Below are 18,470 nucleotides of genomic sequence, written 5' to 3' on the forward strand. Positions count from 1 at the left end.
TAAATTAGAAGGAAGCTTAAGGTTATTCATTTCATGTATGTGTAATTTGCTATGATTTAGTATTTTCTTTATTTTGACTTAATATAATTTAGTGGATCAAATGTAATAGTCACAAACATTAGTGAATTTATAGATAGATTATGGGGAATGTTATCTTTATCCCCAGTTGTTTTCAATAATGTGACTCCAATTCCTTTGTATTATAATTCTTAAATATTACTTGAAACTCTCTTTCCTGCCTTACTTCCTTATTAAAGGAATATGAGCTTTTCTTATTTAAGTCAAAGGCTCTACTATGTAAAGTAAACCAGTGCCTACAGCAAAAACCACTAGACTGTTTTCTTTTCAGATCTGTAGATGTTTTATCTAGACATCCCAATTTAATTCCCACTTCAGCTCTCTAAAGTCAATGCTGTCACAGTCCCAGTTTATAGATGTAGAAAACACAACTTATAGGATATATTAGATGGTTACAAACACACACTAAGTCAGACTACCCATTCAGAAGCCTGGGATCTATTCCCTTCCTAAAACAATGTTTAAGAGAATAATTACTAATTATGAAATAGAAGCTAGTTTATTTGGGGGGAGTATAATTGTCTACTCTAATGAAATAAGGTCAATATTCTGAATTCTTAGAAAAATCATATTTTATGTTTTGGACTTTTGTTAAACAAAACAGAAACTAACAACAAAAATAAAACTCTTTAATGATCACAGAAGTTTATTTTTTATTCATTTAACAATGAATATTGAATGTTTCTTCCTCCTATTATATTTCTTGCCTTTAATCTTTAATAAAATTTTATTTTGATTATGACAAATTTAGGAGAAAAATTTTAAGGGCACACTTGGGAGATAGAGGACAAAAGGATCTGAAGCTTAAAGCTAGCCTGGACTACACAGCAGGTTTTAAGCCAGCCTGGATTATGTGAGTCACTGCCTCAAAACAAACCGCCATCAACCCATTGTTAATAATCACTCTCACCACCTTGTTTATAATTTCCAGTTCCTTTTCTCAACCTCAACACTGTCCACATGCTGCACCTTTTGAATGGCTTTTCTTTACATGGTAGGATGAATTATGACATTCCCCGGCTCAACCCACAACACACCAGAAGCATCTCTTGCTCCAGTTGTAATAATAAAAACCATTTACAGACTCTGAAAAGCATTTTTGGTTAACCAAGGTAAGGATACTTTTCTGTCTATTCTTCTGGTAGTTGGTACTGTGGCTGATGGTTGTGCTATTGTTTCTTTGCCTCTAGTGAAAAGCTCTTCCTCTGCATGGAGAGGAGACATGCTCAGAATCCTTTGGGTCTCATTTAAATGAACATCCGTTGCTTTCCAAGATCTTGCAGTGAGGTGGGAAAATCACTACATATCAGCACATGTACACCAAGTGTTTTCAGCACTGGATCAAAATCTTTCCATTTGTCTTCTTAAAGATGGGATTTTCTGAAGGGGTGAATCAAGCTGGGTCACTAATAAATGTGTGAGAATCTCATCAGTCTGGGGCCACTGTGGACACCAGCGAAGAACTGAGTAATACTATAAGGATGGGCTTCCAGAATCCACAGTCCTTTTTTTTAACCAACAAAAGTTTAACTAGTGTCATACTTTTGCTGGTACCTTTAGAAACAGAAAATCATGATAGCATTCCCTGTCATGCTCTGAGCCTGGGAACATCATACCCTAGACCCCTCTCCCATCTCTATTATGGCAACTACCTCAACCTTGTTGGAATGAAACATTCTAGGAAAATTCTGGAGCCCCTGAACCTAGGCACTGTTATTTGATGAGTAAGTGATTCAGAAGTCATATCAAGTACATTGTTTTGAATTCTTAATTGTTAAACTGGTCAAAGAATCCCAGGACTGCTGTTGGGAAAGACAATGGAGATGAGGAACATGGATATGTAAGGAAGTACTTATAACAAAAGATCAGAGACATGATCTTTCTAAGCAAGAAACAGACTTTTCATTGATAGGTACCTGTGATAGGCTCTTCATGTGCCATATCTCACATTTTTCTCACTTAGACATTTATTGTTTGTATACTGTTCCCCTAATATGCAGCTACACAAGGGGCAAAGATGGGACAGGGCTTTTTTTCAATCTAGGAAAATGGGGCCTCATTGGAAAAGTGTGTTTGTGTTTTTATAATGAAGATAAATTTTGTCTCTCACCTAAGTCATCTTACACCCCTCTTCTTGTTCCAGGAACAGTGTTCTAGGAAGTAGGTTTTTTCTACCATTATAGAATCAAACCCAGCACTCGGATAATGTAGGAAAGGGTCTGACAAGGTACTTTACACCTTCCTAAAAGACATAAGTTATTGTTTCATGGAATCTTGACTCTGCGAAATGCTCCTCATGAATAACTAATCAAGTGATTAGTGAGGGCTCACATGGTATACGCTGCTGGTAGAGCTCATTCTGAGAATCCCATCCAATGCCCACTGTTACCATGAATGAAGTTGAACTTTTTTCTGGTAAAGCTCAAAGAAAGACACCTCGAGATGAGTATTTTAGTTTCATTATTTATTAAAGCATATTTTTAAAAATTCAATGGAGAAGGGTGGCTCTGAAGGGGCATCAGGGGGTCTGAGAAGAGGGGAGAGAGGTGCACAAGAGAAGTACTTGGAGGATAAGGACAAAATTTTATATATTTTCACTCATATACATATCTAGATGTAAGTATGTATATTATTCATTGTCTACATGTATACATATTTAAATATATGTGTGTGATATAAATTCAGAAGGGAGACTATCTGGGTAGAGAAGAGGGACCAATGAGGTGTGGCAGATGGAAAAGAGACAAACATGAACAAGGTCCAATGATACCTGTGTATGAAAATTTCGCAAGAAAACCTTTGTTTTACACACTACAAAGGTAGACATTTACTTGTTGTACTTATCTATAGCATAAGCACCATTCTCTACTATTGAGCTTATTTGCACAACTTAGATGTATTGACCTATTCTTTCTGTGCTGTTTTGATTTGCACTTGGTTTTATTTGAGACAGGTTCTCACATACCCCAAGCTGGCCTACAAGTCATTGAATCCCACTGCATCTGAGACTGGTTTGAACTCTTAATCTCCTGTCTCTGAAGCATTTGCATGACAGGTTTGTGTCACCAGACCTGACTTGGAGATAGATGACTAATGTTTGGGGGCTTTGTGCATAATTAAATGGCTGTACTCATCGGCACATATGTCCTTTGCTATATTTTCATATTTATAATGGGAATTGAGGACACAGTGAAAAGTATCTGTGGTTCCCTTTAACTGGATTGGAGAGTTCAATCCTACAGAAACACTAAAAACTTTTCTACTGAGTGGTTCAAAAGCAAATCCTTTTAAGAGACATTGATTGTAGAAAAATAGTGCCTCCAGTAACCAGAACTGTTACCCACTTGGATCTTCTCAGAACATTCAAATAATTGAAGCAAAATCACTCAAAGGAAACTCCATCCAGTAGTTAAATGAAGTTGAGGGGTTCCTCCCCTCTTTTGCTCTATCATTACTCCAGATATTTTCTCCTGAGCCTGTAACCTCTGCAGCAGTTACACATTCCAAGGAGTTTTCAAAGCAGTCTCAAGCTAAATTATGTAGGGTCTGTAAGTGACTTCTTAAATTTTAAGAGACAAGCTGAAGCTGGACATTTTAAGTCCACATTTCTGAAGTAAATGTACATGTCCAATATAAAGAGCCTTCACCAAAAATCTGTTATGTGTGACTAGAAAAGAGGGCTAATGATTTAGCCCTCTTCTCTGACCTGGCTTGTTTGCTCAGGCTTTCTAAGTGAGTCCATTCTACATATTTCCTATTATGACTGAGCGTACTGCTGATGTACCACCACTGTGTCTTTTTCTCTTCTTGTGCTTAGGGTTTGTAACCCAAGGCCTTGAGCATGCTAAGCACTCATCTATCACTAAACTCATGCATCAGACCTCTGTTTCTTTATTCATGGGCATCCTCATGCAAGTTGTGATGGTGATAGCAGGGCTTGAGGGACTCCACACATTCTCTCACTCTAAAATCTTCTCAAGTGAAATCCTTCCATCTTTTGCTGAATGGATGTCTGGGTGCGGAGCTGTTCTTTGCACATGTTCGTGTTGAGAAGGTGCTGTGTAACATCACTTGTTCTTTTTTTAATGTGACTCATGACAGAATTACCAAAGCTTTAGTAATCTAAAGAAAAAATAATCACTTGCCATCTGCAACTCACTGCTTTTAACCTGAAAAAATAGGATCTGAAATGATACCCAGATCCTTAAGATAGTTCTCATGTTGGAAGAAGCTGACAGATGGTACATGTGGTAGGCTGGTGCAGCACAGGAAGAGAAGCAGAAACAAATAGACAGCAGTGTGCATAAGATCCTTGGAAGAAGGTTATGACTACTCTTTCACCAGACATAATAGTGATTTCCTATATTCTCCAAATAGCTGGTTTATGCGAAGGGCTGGTGACTTGGTAACATATTTCAGTGGATCTAAGGGCTGGAACCTTAATAATACAACAGAGCTTCACAGAGGTCTGTTGCTTAGGGGAATCTTCTAACATGCAATTTGAAGCCATGCAACTTAAAATGCTGACTCAGTCTTTGCCATATAATGCATACCCTTGGATTAAAATGTCTGGAACTTGAATTTCTTCTTTCTAACTAACATCTTAGTTTGTTTTGCAGCTAGGTGAAGAAGGAGGATAAAGTGGAACAGTTCTTAAAGCAGTGTTTTCCCTAGGATATAGTCCTACTCACTATACTTCACAGATTTTCAGGATATATTTCTAGAATTGATACTGGGACAAGCTTTTCTATCTTTATCCCCAGGTTCTCCCGACGCCTACAATGTAGGACCTTGGAGAATTTGGCTTTGCTGATTTTATTCTGAAGGTATAAGACATTTGTCACGGATTGCTTCAATTAGCATTTTTCCCATGCATATAATGAAAATAAATATAATTAGAAGGCATATGATTCATTGAATTGCTTTTGACACAGTTCACTCAGAGAGACTGGACAAAGAGATGACACACAATGTGGTAGGATGTGTGGTCACTAACGTGAAGGTCCTATTTTGGATTATCATTTAAGTTTCCTAGGTGTGGATCACATTCTCTCACCGCTGAAAAGGCTCTCAGCTGAATAAAAATGTGTACCTGCTTTGCTCTATAACAGATCCCTTGTGTGTGAATTGAGTTGTCAAATCTGTGTCGATCTTCCCACTTGGAAGAATGGAAGCTGTCCGTGGTGCTGAATGTTTTCTGACTAAGTGAGGATAGATAGGGGTATCCAGGAAACTGTCCGAGAGCCCCCTGATCAGCACTGATTTACCGTAACAAAGTCACCAGAACAGTGAAACCATACTGAGCTTAGCAAAACAGGAGTAGCATCTACTAGGAAAAGGCAGCCAATGCTTCATTTCAAAGGCCAGCAGCCTCTAAGCAGAACATTCAGATAGAATACTAGGGTCCTGTGTCATATCTCAAGGCAGTATTTTATGAAGGGTGTTTGACAAAGTCTTTCCAATTTCAGCTATATCATACAAGTCAATGCTTTTGCCAGGATGTGGCTCTTCCTCTCCTTCTTTGTCTTTCTTCTCTTTCTCCAGCCAGCCTCTCCTTATTTACCCAATTTCCTCCTTCCCCCTCTCTTCTCCAATATGTTTCCTCTGCTCCATTCCTCATCCTCTCCATTTCTGTTTCTTTCCCTTTATTTATTATTTTTACAATATTTTTTCTATTTTTTCAATGATATGGGTCTTGATGGTTGTCAGGGCCAGGAGGTTATTTCCAAAAGCATTGAGTGGCGGGCCGTGAGGCTGTTCAGAAACTGCCACCTTAGTGACTATAATTTAATACCTTCCCTCCATCATTTGTTAGCATCTCTGTGAACACAGTATATGGCTCTCTGATAATACATCAGTAGAGCTTTTTGAAGAAAAAATATAGTATCATAAGAAAAGTGTTCCTTCAGTTAGGAAGGGAAACTTGGTATCTTTTAGTTTGGAGTAGATTATTTCATCTGTCCTGAAGTAAAATAATGTAAACACAATTTTTAATGTAAACACAACTTAATGAAAGCACTGTCCATCATATATTCTGGTTCAAGAGTGACTCAAATGGCTAAGTTTCTGTCTTGACATCAATATGAGAAGTTCCAGGACAACCTATCCGTCCTGAATTCTTGATTGCCCTTGGTGTACCTTTTCACCCCCCCCCAAATTTTAAATTTATCTCTTCTTCACTTCCCATATTATTTAATTTACTAAGCAAATGTCCCCTGGTATAAGCTGTGTAAATATTGTAACTGAATTACTGTCTGTTTACTTAACTCATTACAGAAAACCATGATAAGCTTTTTAATTACAAAATTAGCTCTGCTGAATCAATTTCTTCCATTTAATGAACTGCAGAAAAATTTCAGAGTGAGGATAAAAATCATGCCCCTTTACCACCCCTCTTAATAGTGCTCTTTGTCTAAAAATAATGGTTATAATAAAAAATAGCATTGGCTGTGATATTGTCATCCTTATCTGGTCCCATGTGTCCTTTGAACTGACAACCTACTCTGTACTCATTTAGTCAACAATGTGCAAAGTGCTACTCTCTAGCTTCCACCTTCTTCTCAGCCTTATGCTGAATGTTCTGCCCTTATCTGGCTGGATCTTTGTTTGCCAATTTGATTCTGATCACAACTTCTGTGACTATTTTCTGTATGCTGCCTGTGTGACCAACACTGTATGCTGCTCACTCATCACTTCTTCTTAGGATACACCGATCAACTATAACGTACATGTGTTTTCTTTCACAGATCCTCATGGCTTCCTCCATTTTCCTTCTAAAGGTGCGTAGTTAGTCCGTTCTATTGGTGAAATTATTAAGGCCACTCCACGTAGTTAAAAGGAGATTTATTTAAGGGTGTAATTTACAAATGAAGGGATAGGTAGGTTGAGGGTTCTGGGAAAGACACAGCAGTAGAGGAGAGTTCTCTGAACTCTCCTCCATTCACCTCTAGCGTCAGGGCTCCCAGCAGCAAGAGAGTGCAGCACTTCCTGATCTTGGGTCTTCAGGCCCTCCCTTGGCCCCGCCTTGTGGGCGTGATAGTTACCAAAGCCTCAATGGGGGTTGGAACTTCCAGACCAAAGCTGGAATGGCTACCCACTACATCGTTATGTTAGTGTGTCCAGTTAAATTATTTTGCTTTTACTTAAGTCATTTTGGGAATTTTGGGAATGTAGCTACTTATAAGATCATCAAAATCTTCATGGAGGCACTTCTGTGATAATATACTAAAATGTTTTCCTCAAAGTCAGATCTAGAGGGAATATTTGGGGAATATTTTATAGAAATGAGGATGAATACATACAACAGGGATTTCCCCCTCACTTTCCCTTCTTTTTTCACACCAATGAAATTATGCTATATAACTGATTAACCTTATTTAATAATCTAAAGTTAAGATAAATCAATGGATCATTATTCAAAAAATGCATAATAATCAGGATTCCCAAGATTGCCATACATGTGAACCAAGAGTGTTTTTATTGAAAAATGTTTATGGCTTCATTTCCTGGACATGGCCAGAAGCATATAAAAATAGACTTAAATATTTTTGCCTATAGCTAGGAAATAAAGAGAAAAGATGAAAAAAAAGTGTAGTATTTATGTTATAGCACATAATTTAGAAACTGAATCTTGAAGGTGAGACATTTTTCCCCCACTAATGTACTAAAACAAAATTCTTCTTGATGTGTTTATAAATACATTGGCATTAATTATATAAATTCTTTCTTTTTAACATTCCTAATTTTTTTACCAAACTCTTGGTGGCTTAGTTTTAAATTTTTACTGCCTAGTAAGTGATAATCTTTGAAGAATGACACATTTATAGGACCCCCTCAGGAACTCCAGATATATTTGTCCAGACCCTTATGTTCTTTTTATATGTGTATCTATTGGTATGTGAGGGTGTTCATATGTGTGCATGCATATGCTTGTGTCCAATATCTTCCTTAATTGTTTTCCACCTTATTTTTATGTATGTATATGTATGTATTTGAGATGACGTCTCTCACAGAGCCTAATGCTTGCAAATTTATCTATATCTGCTAGCCATACAGTCCCAGGTATCCTCTTGTGCCTGCCTACACAGCACTGGTATTAAATCCATAAATCAGCATGCTCACTTTTTTTGTGTGCAGGTACTAGGAATCAAACACATATCCTTAAGCTTTTGCAGCAAGCACTTTACTTACTGGGTTTTTTCTACAACTCCTAGACCCTCACTGCATTACCATAGTTTGTTGTTGCACTTGCTACCACCTAAGAAAGCATACAAATTAATTTAGAATATGGTTGCTTTCCGATTGGGTAGTCTGAGACAGCATAAAATAATTAAAATAACTGAGTTGCGTTTCATCCCAGAAAGACCCCACTCTTTGTATACTTTTTGGTATCTTCATCAAAAAACAAATCCAAATACTTGATTCAGTCACTGGAACTTCACCCACACAATTTGGGGGCTCTGGCCAAAAAGCATTTATGTCATGAGTCAGAACACTGCATGAGAAATTTCTCCTTGAGCAGAGATCACTGTGTTTGACAGTTGGCTTTTTCCACCACAGACATCAAAGAACATGTGACTGGTAGTTGTGCACATGTAGGGAAGCAGGCCTTCATTCTCTGGAACCAGGTCTCACATTATCATAGAGCAGCATCTCTTTGGAACCAGCCATGTACCACTTTTCTCTTCAAAGCACCTTCTCTACTGACCATAACTGGTTATATAATTCTGCATTTTCTATTATCCTGACTGCTGATCCGTGCCTGATGGCTATGCCAGGTCTCAGAACGCCACATGCTTTTGATTGCGGCACTCTAAGCTGCTTAATAAGACAATTAAAAATGATTTACAAATGGCCATGGCAATGCAGCTGGGGATGGAGGCAAAAGCATTCTATGGGCTGTGATATTAAAATTGAATGTCCTTCCACATTCCCTCTGCAGATGCCTTCAATTCCAATACTGGTTTGTTCCCTGAATGTTTTTATCAAACATCCTAAAGTACCTATTGCTAAATAATATTTATCTGTAAAGAATTCAAGGTACATTCTCCTGGTACTTGAGTAGTTACCAAACTTCTTCCATGTAAGAGGGGTAAGGGAATGAAACTTCCTAGCATCCTGGAGTAGTCAAGAGGTGACATAAATGTTCCCACATCAAGCTGCCTCATTCTTGGTCTGAGGGTCAAATCTAATTTAATCAGTGACGTATCTTTCTTGATCATTTCCTCTTTTCTCCTCACTGGCATTGTTATGGTGATTAGAATGGGCAATTTTCCCAAAGATTCTATTGTGAGTCACACATCATAAATACTGACCTTGATGCTTGATTATGATAACTTGGAAATTAAAGAAGAATTTCATTTCTTATGTCGAAAATATGTATTTATTTATTTATTATTTTAAGTTGAGAGGAGTGAGGACCATTACTGGAATAAATATTGAGAAGATTCCCTATTTTTAGCTAAACTCCAAGGATTAATAAGATTGGCATTGATTGGCTTACAGTAACTTTTCTTAGGACGAGTTATGGAATAAATATTTTAAACAGGAGAGGGCTAGAGAAATAGTCCAGTGGTAATATGCTTGCCAAGCATGCAGAACATCCTAGATTTAATTCTCAGTAAAGTGGATGAGAGGGGGAAGGACGTGAAACAATTTTAGAAATAAGGTACCTTTGTTTTTCATTCTTTCTTCTGTTATTTAGTTAAAGTGTGAGACTTTTATCTAGTCACCACAATTTTTTTATATATTTATGAAATCATATCATTAATTTTGACTTTCAGATTTGTGGTGCAGTACAGGAAGCTGTCTATACGAAGTGTCTGGAGCACAGGAGTCGCTCAGGGTTTCCTCGACTTTGTTTAATCTTCCCATTTGTCGGGAGCATGGCTAATGAAATGTTTATGGCTATTTGTAGTGTTCTCCCTGGAATATGCTGACAGGGGCTGTAAGGTGCAAAGCAGTTGATGGTGATATTGCTATTTCACCACTAGATCACAACAGCTTGTGACCTCATTTGAAAATTAACCCCTCCTATGGATATCAGTAGTCTAGTCTTGTGTTGTTTTCAAATGATGTAAACACTACAGTGATGGGAGCCATGTGCCATGTTTTGAGGGATTTTTTTTTTCTTTTAAAAAAAAAAAAAACAAATCAAAACACAGAATTCTCCACAATATTCTGCCTTGAGAAACAGCAAGAAAATAAAACCAATAAATTTACCCTTGGGAACAAGTGACCTGTGAGTCATTTAGGTTATAGGACAGAAAGTTTCTTTCTTTCTTTCTTTCCTTCCTTCTTTCTTTCTTTCTTTCTTTCTTTCTTTCTTTCTTTCTTTCTTTCTTTCTTTCTTTCTTTCTTTCTTTCTTTCTTTTTTCCTGGTAGAAAGACACCAAGAATAAGGTAAGAAGCAAGAAATGTCAGTTCCTCCAGGGTTCCACTTAGACTCTAATTCCTTATCTCCTTGACATGCTGAGGTTAATGTTCATGCTAAGAATCTCCCTATCTTGACAGTTCATGAAGAATGACCAGCCAAGCATATAGCACTGCTGGAAGATCTAGTACTCAAGAATGCCTCTGATCAAACAATCTCCACTTTATCTCACATTTGCCCAGCCTTTATTCTTCTCAGTGTCAGATAGTAGTCCTCTCCATACGTCCCACATCTGAAGACTCCAGAAACTCCCCTGCCCCTACCTACCTACTTCATTCAAGTTCATGTATAAATATTCTCTGTTCTACTATGTTCCATCTTTCCATACAAAACAGGCTTAAGTGAGCCCTTTTTTGCCTTTAAGGGCATTTATTTTTCTCAAAGACAAGAAGGGACCAAAAGCATCCTATGACTTGACTATTTGAACTGAAAGGGAGGCAGTAGCCATAGTGACAAAATAACCAAGGATTTTGAAAGGACATATTGCCTTCAGATTTCATTGTCTCTTCTGCTGTCTTGATCTCTGGGTCACATTCTGCTTGGCATTATATGGAGACTTGCTTTGGTGCATCAGCATACATCTGTGATCCCAACTCTGAGACAAGGGTGGATGATCCCTGGGGCTTGCTGCTCACCCAGGCCAGCCAAATCAGTGAGTTCTGGGATCCGTGACAGACTCTGTGTCAAAAAATAAAGTGAAGAATGACTGAAGAAGATACCCTGTATCTACTTCTGGCCTACACACACACACACACACACACACACACACACACACACACACACACACGGGAAAAATGAAGCTGAGTGTAGTGATGCATACTTGTATTTTCAGTTCTTGGGAGCCTGAAGCAGTAGCATTCCAACTCAAACTGGGATATATAGTAAGACCCTGAAAAGGCCATAAAGTCCTCTTCCTTATCTCCCACATGTGCTTCTAGGCCTTACCCGATCCTCAACAGGTCATGCTGAGTACAAGGTTATTCCTTCACTCTATACTATTGTACATTTATTATTTACACTATTATTGTAAATCTATTGAACATTTGTTATGGGGAACTTACTTAGCAGGGGCATGCAGGGACCCAAGAAAGGTAAGACTTTTATTCTGCATCATCTATGTCTACAATGTAGCTCTGGAGAAAAAACTTCCAATAACAGCTGTTAGTATAATTTGGAGATTATTTATGTCATAGCAGAGGCATATGCAAAAAAAAGGAGACTGAAGTTAGTCTTTTTGAATTCTTCTTATTCTAAAATTCCAAGAATATTAGACATTCATACTTGCATAGTTATTTCTAAGTGGGGACTAGCCATAGTAAGTGTTAAAGATTCCCAGGACAAAGGCACTGTGGGGAAACAGGAAGATAGGTATTCGTGGGTATCTTAGTTACTCTTCTATTGCCATGGAAACTTATAAAACTTAAGTTGACCAAGGCAATGTATAAAAGAAAGCATTTAATTTGGGCTCATTGTTCAGGAAGACTAGAGTCCATGACCCTCACAGAATGAAGCATGGCAGTAGACAGGCAGGCATAGCATCTGACCCACAAGCAGGAAGCAGAGAGAGAATGACACGGGCTTTTGAAATCTCAAAGCCCTCTTCTAGTAACATACCTCCTCCAGCAAGGCCACACCTCCTAATCCTTCCCAAACAGTTCCATCAACTGTAGTCCAAACCTTCCAATATATGAGTGTATGTAGAGCATTTTTCTTCAAACCACCACAACTAGATGCTGGAATTTTAGCTGAGCTTTGAAATGATAGATTTGGATGGAAAATTATTTTTTCACTAATGAACAGTGTGGACATAGATATTGTTAGTTTACCCGTTTGGGTAGGAAAATGGTTCAGCCAAATGGGCTTCTAGAATTGTATTCCCCTCCCCCTGCCAGATATTTCTCGTCTGTATATTTTCAGGATGTAAGTATTTGGGAATTACTAGATATCTTTAAAGAACACAGATTCATTGTGATATAAGACCTGTAGGAATTTGAGGTGCTAAGAATTTCTAGAAAGAATTGTACTTTTGGTACCTGAGTTGATCCAGCCTCATTGGTTTGGGATACTAATCAATGCCTTTCTAGATCAACCCTATGAACCAGTCACAATTCAAGAACTGTCATATCTCAAAATACCTTTTTCAGTTGGAAGGGTAATTTCTCCTTTTATGAATTGTTCTAAGGAGGTCGGAAAATGCAAATGACCCTTTGAGAACTCCTTGAAATACACAGTCCCCTCACTTAGGGCCCAATTAGTAGGAAAAACCCAATCTACAAAGTCTTACTGTGCCCTTGAAATTGCACTTCAAAATTACATGCAACAACTTCCCTCCAGGCACAGAAGCAGGCTCCATGTTTTAATTCTGACCTTAATTAAATCTCTACATGGGCCATGAGTTTGGCTTTCCAGTGATGCAGGCCAGGTAGTGGAAAGGGAAGTGCCCAGCTCTTCTAGTTCATTCTGTTGCTATGATAAAACACTCGGAAGAAAAGTTGTGCTTTGGCTTACAGACCACAGTTTATTACTAAGGGAAGTCAAAGTAGGCACTCAAGCAGAAATGTGAAGCAGAAATCATGAAGGGAAACTTCTTCCTGGCTTTCTGGCTCACTTACTTGCAAGTTTATGTGTCCTTAGCTTTCTTAATCAGTCCAGGGCCACCTTGCCAGGTAATGGTGACACCCACTGTGGACTAGGCCTTTCTACATCAATTGTCAGTCATGACAATTCTCCACAGATTTACCACTGGACAATCTGGTCTACATGACTCCTCAATGGAGACTCACTTCTTAGGTGACACTTGGCTGTATGAAGTTGACAACTAAAGCCAAGTATGACACCTGCATTCTCTCTTTCTCAAATTCTTTCTGTCTTTCTCTGTCTCTCTGTGTGTGTCTCTGTCTCTCTGTCTCATTCTCTCTCCCATTCTCTGTTTTGTAATAGGAATCAGTTTTTAAGTAAAAGTCCTCTGGCAGTATTACAGAATTGCAAGTATGAAGTAGTTAAAATGAATGGCCAGAAATCATTCTTGTGACCTCTCTTCCTCTTATTTAGTTTCTTGCACATAATAAAACCAGAGTTCATTGAAAGATGTTATGTAAGGGCCATGCTCAGTCCTAACTTGATCCTAACATAGCTGGAATGCTATGTATGATGACATCATCCTTTGAAATCCAATGACAATTCATCTTGACTCTAGACAGTGTTTTAAAGATGTGTGTGATGATGTGGTACCTATGCTGTTTGAGAGTCAGGCTTTGTTTTTTTCCCTCTTCTACCCCCTTTTCTTTTTGGTTTCTCATAGCATGTGGAAGTAAACTTACAGCTAAGAGAAACAAATACCACATGCAAAAGTTCCTGCTTTCCAGAGCGGAAGGGGGTTTCTTGTTTGTCTGTTTTAGCTTGATTTTTCTGTCCGACTGAGAAAACCCTCCCAACTGAGCTAAGACTTGGTGACAGACTGCTTACAGGCCAGATTCCGCATGTGAAAGGCAAGTCTTTTTTCCCAGGGTGCTTAAAGCTGGAAGGAAGTGTTTTACTTTGTCTTGCAATAGTCCTTAAAAGGAAGACCGCATTCTAGATGATACTCTGAGCACAGAAAAGACCTCTTTTGTTGATGGGAGCAGAGTTTAAGTTATTTTTATCACTTTTTGCATTAGAGTTAATTAGTCTAATGAATGCTTAAGTAGGAAGCAAGTGTGAAGTGAAGAAATAGTCGGAGAAAGTACCCAGAGAAAAGCTAAGAAAGAGGCAGCAAGTCTGGCACCATTAAGTACTGAGCCTGAATCTTGACTATGTTGTTCAGCTGGCCCCTGTGTTGGGGTTTCCTCTGCCTTGCTTACATTGATTAGAGAAAAAAGAAGTCATTTCCAAGGCTTTAGTGAAAAGAGATAAAAATATTCCCCCTTTCCCTCGTGTCTATTTTGATGAATTTATACCTTTGTTCTACTGCTTTTATCAGTAACAAATGTGTATATGAGTATAAATTAAAGAAACCAAGGGACGAAAAATGGAGGGAATAGAAGGAAAGAAGGGAAAAGAGAGATAGTGAAAGAGAGCAGCCAAAACAGGAGGAGAAGTATTTATAAACCTTGTCTGGGACAATGAGATTTGGGGAAATGATAATAGATTAGAATCTAAAATGTCTAGGAATGCATTCAACAATAGCCCACGTGTTTTCTTAACTACACAATGGAATGTATGTGACCAAATGCAGGTCTGGTCTGAGTGAGGTGACTGAACAACACAGTGTTTATCTACCACATTGCTAAAGAACGTCTTCTCTGGTGTCTTGTTTAACTGCTCAGCATGACGATAAAGCTCACATGGAAAAATGAATGTCCTATCATAAGCCAAGGAAATGCAAGGGAGAAGGGTCTGAAGATGGGTTATCTGACACAATTCTAACATAAAATTATTGTTTACAAAAAAGAAATTGTGTATGATCCTGAAATAGAGATAAGTGAATTAATGAAAACCAAAGAGGAGTAACTCCAAAATTATCCCTAGCATAGGTGGGAATTTGATCCTTTGTAAGGTGTTCTTATAGTGGAATGGTGGAAACATTTATTTGACAAATGGGAAAAGCACAACTGTCTATCCATATGAAATGAACATATTAAATAACTAGCTCACTTCATAAGCTAATTCCAAAAGACTTAAAGGAAAATATTAAAAGAAAAAAATGTTAGAGAAGAAATTGTTAGTTGCATAATCTAGTGGTGATTGACTGACATTTTTCTAGTCAGTAAAGGCAATCTCAGATGCATGCATATACATATATATATATATATAATTTATAGCATTACATAATTTATTTTTATTGTAAAATATACTCTTTACAAATTCAATATGTAAATAATATGGTTAGAAAATGTCGTAATGGGATATGTTCATGAGGATTGTAAGCAAATTAAACAAACTGTGTCTTCCTTTATCTCATGTAACAAGCAACCAGAAGATAAGCAGTCCAAAGCCCTACAGTAGCTGCGTGCGGTATCTCGAGGTGTATTCACTTATCTCTACTTAACAGTCCTCACTGTGGGCTTTCATCTTCCTATTTATCACTTCAGGTACAAGCAGAAAATACTGGCCAAATGTGTTCTTTTTTAAAGAGGGATGCAGAAACTTCCTGTGACAGCTCCAGGTACAAGACATACTTGCTAATGTCTGGGTCTGAGAATTGCTTTTATTTGCTTAATCATGAATGACTTGTACCCTTATCACCTTAGTTTTTTAGCTATGGTGTGTGGGGGTTTACATTAATCTGGACAGATGGGTCAGGGTGCCTGCTGTGCAAGTGAAGAAAATGTCTTGACTGTTCATGGGACATTTTCAAACTGATACCTAGAGAAAACAACTCAATAGAAAAACAAGTGGGAAACTCAGAGTAGAAATATTTCAAGTGGCATATAACGCTATGAAAAGAAAAGCCTTAACATTCATGGAATTGTATGTTTAAGGAACAATGAGATATTGTTTTATAGTCATCCTATCCACATGGGTTTTATGGTGTTCTAATTCCTGCTGTTGCTTGAAATGCAGGAAAAATTTACTATAACTTGCTCCATCTTTAAAAGATCAACTTTCAATTAGTAATTTTACTGAACTTTAAACATACAGTTATGTGTGGAGATATATATATATATAATATATATATATATATATCCATTGATTCAGAAATCCTAGTTATAAAACCTATTTCATCAAATAAAAATATGACTATCCAAACATTTGTGCCCAAGGATTTCATTGCATCATTTTTTTTTTGTAGTGGTTAACAAGAGTGAGAAGGTTAAGTAAAGGTTCATAATGGGAAAAATGGACTTTCTAAGTAAATTATAATGAATATCAATCCTATTATGCAGTTGTTTGTCCACACAGATTTTAATCCATCTTGATCTTTACATGGTGACATAGAAGCATTTCTACAATGTATTATTAAGTTACAGAATGTAATAATAATGAAGAAAGAAAAGAATGGTGTAAGATATTAATCTGGGTTACCAAGGCTGGGAGGGAGGAGGGAAGTAACTGGGAAATAGGGAATAAGGGAACAAAGTAAATCAGATTTTACATGTTGGTAAGTAAAATGATTTAGAATTTTTAATGATGGAAGAGAAATCACTGTAGGAACAGGGCATAGCAAGGTCAAACCAGGATGAAGAACAGTAAACTGAGAATTTGCTTGCAGCTGTTCCTCATTAGATGGTAGACGGTCTGGGCTATTGACAGTTCTTTTGTATACAATTTATAAATGCCAAAAGATCCGTGGTGTATGCTTTATATAAGTAGTAAACACACTGGAGTTCTCTTTTATAATAAGTAAATTAAATATCTTCCTTTTAAAGCAGGTGGTAAATGTACGTTTTCACATTAAGAGAATGAATCGTGTCTACAGGAGGGATAACGAGAAGGCTGCGTGGTTTCGATGCACACTTGAAAAGTGTGGGCTACTTCAGTGCGGGGAAGATTCCTCACAGCTCAGAACTGAGTCCCAGAATATTCCCAGCCATCTGATTCCAAGCCCAGAGTTTTGGCTCCTGGGCTGTGTTGCTGGCACTGAAGAAGTGGGATGGCGTGTTGTTTAAATCACAGCCCTTCTCTGTTTCCTGGCTAAGTTACAAAACAACGCTGTAGTCGTGAAACTGAATGTCATCAACACGCATTTGTGGCATGTACAGAGCACGCACGACACTGTAGTAGCGCTTTAGGCAAGTGCGCGATTGCATTTGAAAGAGGTGTTGCTGCTTCCTGTAGGAAGTTTACAAACTAAAGGAAGACAAAGGAAAAAAAAAAATGAAACAAAGCAACCAAACAGAAAGCAAGCCTGTGGATTTTCCAAGCTGCGTTATCTGAGTCTGGAACTTAGCTCCAGGCACTACACATTTTAATTACTCAATAGTAACAACTCAATGATGTTAAGAATCAACCCTGTTATAGGGAACAGGGCCGCTAACAGCAGTATTTAGCTGAGCGTTTTGTCCTTTGGCAGAATCCATCTAGCTTCTACCCAGTTAAATGCAAATGTGACTTTCCCCATGATTTCTAGTTAGTTTGCAACAGAAAGAGGCTGTGCATCTGAGGCGGAGTTGCGCTTGTTTGAAATGTCTGAGTTAGAAAGCAATACATACTGTTTCTAGTATGACACCTCGTGGCTGTGGAGGTGTGTGGCGGAGCCCCGTCTATAAAGACTACCCTTCCCGGTGTGATGTAGTGTCTCCCCATGTACTGCTTCCCTCCTCAGTCTGAGCCCCGCCCATTGCCCTGTACAATCAGCACTCCAGCCACAGTGAGACATCTTTGTTGTTCTAGTTCATTGCGTTGGTCTGGGTCTCTAGAACCATGTCTGCTTCTTCCTTCCACTGAAATGCCAGTCCCGCCCTGTTTATATAGGGAGAATCAGTCCTAGCCTTCCATGGTTGAATAAAGAATATACTCTTCTTGGCATGTTTTTATTTAAACCTATCTAGAAAAAAATTAATAAACATTTGTTTCTTCATTCTTCTTATCTATCATTTCTGGCACTTTTTACATTGATGTTTATTTGCGTGACTTGGCTTACTTGAATGATGGATTTCTCGCTCTGCATACTGTTAGTCTACCATTGGCTTTCTCCTGGGATCTTTGTAATGGTGTTTTTTCTTTTCTTTTTTTTATGATTTATTTATTTATTATGTATACAGCATGTATGACCGCAGGCCAGAAGATCTCACTACAGATGGTTGTGAGCCACAATGTGGTTGCTGGGAATTGAACTCAGGACCTCTGGAAGAGCAGCCAGTGCTCTTAACCCCTGAGCCATCTCTCCAGCCCATAATGGTGTTTCTTAACTGTAAAATGGGTAGATGAATGAGTGACTGAGTAACTGAACTAGTAAGTGAAATGAGGAATATGCTACACTTGGAAAACAGAAAACTACTAATATTTAGATATATCTAGGGAAATTTTTTAAGAGTTACTT

General features: G+C 38.0%; 1 protein-coding gene and 1 long non-coding RNA gene across 13 annotated transcripts in view; both read left to right on the forward strand.

Annotated features, from left to right (window-relative positions):
• LOC131924656 (uncharacterized) overlaps positions 1-17,315 on the forward strand; it is an 18,393-nt gene extending 1,078 nt beyond the window's left edge. Inside the window, exons 2-4 of one of the 2 annotated variants that reach the window (XR_009382983.1) lie at positions 1,077-1,190; positions 15,580-15,653; positions 16,858-17,315. This is a non-coding gene — a long non-coding RNA (uncharacterized LOC131924656). The remainder of the gene's footprint in view (positions 1-1,076; positions 1,191-15,579; positions 15,654-16,857) is intronic. The other variant, XR_009382984.1, reaches the window with a different exon arrangement.
• Positions 1-18,470, forward strand: part of Nrxn3 (neurexin 3) — a 1,488,381-nt gene that overhangs the window by 842,836 nt on the left and 627,075 nt on the right. The window lies entirely within an intron of this gene.

This window comes from Peromyscus eremicus, chromosome 14, assembly GCF_949786415.1.
Source record: "Peromyscus eremicus chromosome 14, PerEre_H2_v1, whole genome shotgun sequence".
NCBI lineage: Eukaryota > Metazoa > Chordata > Mammalia > Rodentia > Cricetidae > Peromyscus > Peromyscus eremicus.